The sequence below is a fragment of the Diceros bicornis genome, chromosome 26 (assembly GCF_020826845.1).
Source record: "Diceros bicornis minor isolate mBicDic1 chromosome 26, mDicBic1.mat.cur, whole genome shotgun sequence".
In the NCBI taxonomy this organism is placed as follows: Eukaryota; Metazoa; Chordata; class Mammalia; order Perissodactyla; family Rhinocerotidae; genus Diceros; species Diceros bicornis.
Window position 1 is genome coordinate 36,233,621 of NC_080765.1, and position 6,361 is coordinate 36,239,981.

The window sequence follows — 6,361 nt, forward strand, 5'->3', positions numbered from 1 at the left end:
ACCACCTCTGCCCCACCAGTGCTTAGTCAAGGATTGGGGGCAGGCTGTAGTGACACAGCTGTCATATCTCTAGCCAATCTGTGTTTGAGGAAATCTCATATGTCCTGGCACCCCAGAGTAGAAATCAGGATGCAAATCTCCCACCTCCCTTGCAACTAGGACAAGGGATATGACGTAGGCTCTGCGGTCCAGAGGCATCACGTGAGGCTGAATCGGGTCGTGAGCCTCATTTCTGTTGATGTGACCAGTGGCCAAAGCAGCCAGCCTTACGGATGGCGGTTGCAGGGTCGAGCTCCCGGTGGAGAAGCCGCATGGGTGCTGACGGCAGCGGTGGTTGCCATGAGGGCAAACTCAGGCAGGGTGGTGGTTAGCTCATTGGGCCAGGCCTGCACTGTGGTTTGGGGCATTTCTCCTAGAAGCTTAGCCTCAAGTTCTTTTCTCCAGCCTTCCCAATGATTCTGTGGGATACCTAACATCCTGTATTACATTCCCCTTCCTGTTAAACCAGCTAGCATTTCCTCCAATAACGCTGACCCCTCACAGGCCAAAGCCAGTTGGAGCCAGTGAGACTTGGAGAGAGGCTTGTTAAGGGCAGGGGTGAGAGGAACTTTCTCTGCTGTAAGAGAAAGCCCCAGGAAGCCAGCTCACTCTCCCTGGCTGACATGAAGCCTCAGTTGACACCAGTGGCTTTTCTCACAACTATGGGGTAAGATAGGGCCTGCATGGCAGAGAGCGGAGTGGAGAAACCAAAAGATTCTAGGTCCTTGACGATAGCACCAAGCTGCTGGATTGACCCCAGACCCACAAGGCCCTGGACGTCCCCTCCCCTGAGCTAATGCGTGTGGTTAAACCACCTTGAGTTGGCTTCTCTGTTCCTCGCAGCCCAAACATTCACACTGGTGTGGGGAGGGAGGGAGCAACTTAGGCGAACAGGTATGCATTCTCCTTGGCTGTATCAGGAGCCACCCTAAATCCTGGGCAACCTTTTACACCAACCCCACCTCCACCCCCATATCACTCCTACTCCGGTAAGCCCTGCCTGTTTCCAAACACTGCGTTCCAGAAAACATCCTTCCTTTGCCCTCCCTATCCTTTGACTGTTGCTTTGATGGACACGAAGTGGTTCTGTTACTTGCCCAGCTCACACATCTGGCAAGTGGCAGAGCTGAAGGTCTGGAGTCAATCCAGATCCCAGGCTTTTAACCACTAAGTTGAATGCCATGCACCATCCAGCCTCATTACACTAAAAAAGAAAAAATTGTGGCCGTGAGCCAGGAAAAAATAGAAAAAGCGCTCAAATCCAACTCCATATTTGCTATCTGGCCTTGAGAAATCTTCTTAAGTCTCATTTTGAAATGAAAATGAAGTTAATGATGCTTCATAGAGTCTGGCAGTCATCTCTGTGGTGCACTTATGACTTCTGGCTCCCTACCTTCTGGGCACACACAGGAATGCACTTCCTGGGGGGAGTCACGTGACTAATCCTAGCCAAGGAGTATAAATGGAAGGACTATGTGTCACTTCTGGGTCTATTGAGCAGAGCCCCCAGCCAGTCCATCATGGACATATAATGTGAGCAAAAAGCAAACTTTTATTGTTTTAAGCCACTGAGAGTTGGGGGTTGATGGTTGTTATAGAACGTACTAGCCTATTCTGATTGATACAAGCAGTATGGTCATTTGCTCATTTATTCACTCAAGCAACACTTTTCAGCTATAGTTCAAACCCCAGCTGGATAAGAGAGAGCACTCAGGAAGCAGTCCTGAAGATTCTAGTTTAATATATTTGGGATGGGGTCCAGAACTCTGCAGTTTTCTGGGGCTCCCCAGTGATTCTGATGCCCTGGCAAGCCTGAGACCCCTGCATTACTGTTCACCCACCGTGTGATGGTAGAGTAGGACAGGGTCCCTACCCTCAAAGGCCACATAGACTGGGATGATGGAAACAGATAGAAAAATTACAATGCAAACATGGTTAAGTGATCTGAAATCTGCAAAATGAAGTCAGAATATAGAGGAGCTTTATGAACTATAATGTTGTGCATGTAGTAGAAAGTAGATGTGCATCCTGGCAAATCCATTCATCAACTGTGTGACCCAAGATGAGGTACTTAGGCTCTCTGAGCCTCCATTTTCTCATCCTAACATATATAGTATTATTGTCTCTGTTTTCCAAATATGAAAACTGAAGCTCAGAAAAGTTCTGAAACATAGCCCGTCATCACACAGCTAGCACATGGCCGAACGGGAATTCATACCCAGGTCCTTCTATATCTAAAGCCCACATTTTTTAACACTGGGCTTAGCTGGTTCACACAAGGCCCCTGCTTATCTCTCCAGCTATGGCTCTTATCTCCCTCTTCACCTAGAACCCTGTCTTCTAGCCACACCAAACTACTTGTCACTCTGGGCACACACAATGCTCTTTCCCACCTCTGTGCTTTGGCTCATGCTGGTCCCTCCACTTGGCATGCCTTCCCTCCATTCCTACCGCCCTGCCTCCAAACACTGGCCAAATCCTTGCATACTCATTTGATGACCCCATCCCCGGTACTGTGACCATCCCTCACAGCGTGGTCCTGCAAGTGGCCCTGCAGGTGCTTCCTCCATTAGATTGTGCCTTGTGGAGGGCGGGGCCTTGGCTTCCTTTCTCTGGGCCATCTGACTAGCGTCATGGGCATTTGTGCTCAAGCAGCAGCCATAGTCACCTGAAAACCCAGCCCAGCGAAACCAAAACCCTACCGCTTACAAGACTGCCCCTCCCAAGAAGACTACACAGCAAAGTATTTCAGAAAGCAGGTTGGGGATTCTAACCCAGCCTCTGCCACTTTGTAGCTTTGTGACCTCAAGCACCATACTTAATCTCTTCCAAGCCTCAGTTACTTAGATGTAAAAAGGGACTAATTATCATACCTGCCTTACACAGTTATCGTGAGAATTCAACGAGATATAATGTGTACAAAAAACTTATGCGCGCGGCCTGGCTCCTAAGGAAGAACTGAATTAAATTCCAGCCGCCTTTGTTGTTATTATCATTGTCGTCATCATCTCCTTCTTCTTCTTCTTACTACTACTACTACTCAGCATGACCCACAGCTGTCATTATTAATATTATTACTCACCACATCCTCTCTCCCTTCCCGCCAACCCTAAGTGACTTTGCTAAGCATTCCTTCCAAGAACGGATAGTATTCTCGGAATTCTCGAAAGAAGTTTTTCATTGTCTTGTTGATGGTTCAGTGCCCGAGATAATTTAGCACCCTTGGTACCCCCCAGGAAGCTGCCCAGTTGGCCTCTCAGGAAGTTTGGCTGCCAAGACCTTTCCATGCAGGCTTCCTGAATACAGCTAAGAAAATCTGGACTCTCCCGAGGCTCCCTCTCTCGCTGGCTTGACATCATCCCTCTCCGGGGTATTCTGGGTTCATTCCTGGTCAACCCAGGCCACTGAGAAGGTGGTCCCCCCCCTCTGGCTATGGGAGTGGCAGGAGCCCAGTCAAACAGGCCTGTGGGCTTCTGGGATCGTTGATAACACTAAAAGGAATAATACCTGGAACAGGCTTCTTTCTTTCTTCCCAGGGGAGCTGAAAGAGTCAGGCTTTAGAGTTTCAAATAATAAGTGCTCCCTATGGCATCAGAGTGAGGAAATCTTGCCCTTCCTTACTTATCTTTCACATATCCGGAGGGCGGTGGGCAAAATTTGGGTTTTCAGCAAAGCATTCCTTGAGGTTTCATGCTGAACAACTAGCTCCAAGCTCTTATGAAAGGACGGAAAAACAGAAAATTCCCCCACACCCAAAGTGTTACTAGAACAGGGAACGGAAGAGAAAAACCAAACCTCAGATAGCAAAATGAAGGAAAATGCAAACTTGGCTTTTCTGATTGAAAAGGTTCTGAAGACCTAGCTATGAAAGGTTTCTGCTAGGCCCCAGTTTTAGGCGATAATTCACAGGGTCTGTGAAAAGTGAAATAAGATGAAAAGTCAGAGGGAAAGGGAGAGCATACACTTTTTTTTTGGAGTCGAGGGAAGGGCAGAAGTCAATGAGGTAAGGGGACTGCTGGGTGAGAGTTTTCTCCAGAGGGCTGGAGCGGAAAAAGGCAAACTTTTCTTTTTTTTCAGAACTGTGTTAATTCACAACTGCTCAGATAAATTTGCATTCCCATCTCAACTGACTCATTTGGTTGGAACAATGAGCTCACATTCCAGAACTTGGGCTGATCCTCATGCATCCCACTGCTGATAAAGTATAAAGTGTGTCATTAGTGCTTTTTGGGCTGAGAAGGACCATGAAATTTGCTGGGTTGTCTACCTTCTGACAGCAATATCTAGCATTGAGTGTTGTGTTCTCACATCAGCCACTTCCAGGGGAGAAGGGTAGAGGGGAGGGATAAGAGGCGAGCATTTTTTACAATTTATCAAGATTTAGGGATCATTCCTTCAATTAAAAATCAAACAAAGTTACAAATAAGGAAATGAGGGAGGCAAGGATGACCCTATGGTGATGAATGGAAATCAGTAGTATTGGTATGAACTAAAGTTTTTAAAATATATATGGGGAGAGATAGATGTAGACATAAACATATGTGTGTATGCATGGATTGGTATATATAATATATTTTTAAACTTTGAACACTGACAGGGCCTAGAAGCAAGGATTCCCCAGTAGCAATGAGCACACTTACCGCCCAGATTTTGGTTTCTAAACACCATTCTCCAACAAAAGGAACCAGGGCTCCTTAGAGAAGTGGTTGATTCCAAAGCTGGGGCAGGGATGAGCCTGGAACACCATGTGGTGCCAGAAAATAAGAAATTTCTCAAAAAACGTTGAGGGCTTATTGAAAGGATATAGGAGCCAACCTGAAAGAGCTACCAATGGCCAAATCTGGATAATTTAATCAACAAAATGATGATAGTATTGGATTATAAGTCATAGAATAAAATAAATACCCAAGAGTACATTGGGTGTATTGATGGAAGGAAGGAAGAAGAGAAGGAAGGAAGGGAGTCTTTCCTTAAGGAAGAACTACAATTAATAAATGTAGAAGGAATGAGGGAAATTAATAAATCACCATTAGAACACCACAGTAATAATTGCCACAGGTAAGCTCCATGGATGGATGCTAAAGTTTAAGTGGGCAAAAGTGCGGGGAGAAACAGGATAGTCTCAAAGTATCTGTCCCAAGATATTATTAATTTCAAAGGGAAAAATAGTAACTTTCCAGTGAAGAAGCCTGAAGGCACATTTATTAAGTGATGGAGGTTAACATCACTAGTAATAAGTCGTGTTGATATGAACTCCTGGTATGATTCAATGAGAAGGGCACTTTGCCTCTGTGGTATCTTCTCCAGAACCCATAACCCCTGTCACAGCAGGAGAAAACATCAGAAAAACCCAAAAGGAAAGACATTCTACAAAATACCTGATCAGTATTTTTTTTAAGTGTCAAAGTCATAAGGAAAGACTGAGGAATTGTCACAGATTAGGGGAGACATGAGCACTAAATGCAATACAGAACCCTAGACAGAAAATGGACATTAGAGGAAAAAACTGGTGAAATCTGAATAAAGTCTACAGGTTAGTTAATAATATTGTATCCATGTTAATTTCTTAGTTTTGATAATTGTGCTATAGTGATAATAGATGCTAACATTAGGAGACACTGGGTGAAGGGTATATGGAAATACTCTGCTGTTTTTGCAACTTTTCTGTAAGTCTAAAATTATTTCCAAATAAAAAGTTTAAAAAAAATGAGGCACTGAATTTACCTAGTTATTGCTAATAGGATTTTTCTAGGAGCAACCTGGAAACCATCCATTCTAAAACTGGTATAAGAAGTAAGGTCCTCAAGAGCTATCCATTCCTTGGGAGAGGGATTTGAGGGGGAGTTTCCTTCAGCAACAAATGCTTATTAAGTTCTGCACTGGGCTCTGGGGGTATAACGGTGAACATAAGACATGGTTTCTGTCCTCAGAGAACTTACTACCTAGGGGAGGAGAACGGACCAAAAATAAGTACAAAAGAAAACTAAAGTAATTGTGAGCTGTGACAAACGCCCTGTAGGAAATCAGTAAGGAGGTCTGGGAGAGCATTTCTAACTTGATGACACCGAGGCTGAGACGTAAGGAATGAGAAGCAGCTAACAAATCAAGAATGGGAGAAGAACACGTGCAAGTCCCTGAGCCAGGAAAGAGCTTGGTGTGTTTGAGATGTGACACAAATCACCATGAATACTAGGCCATAAGTTGACTTAGAATAGAATCCTAAATCCATGGCATATGCCACCACCACGACAACCGCCACCACATTTCATGTGGTCCCCCCAACAATCCTACCAGGTAGAGAGGAATGAAATGATCACCATCA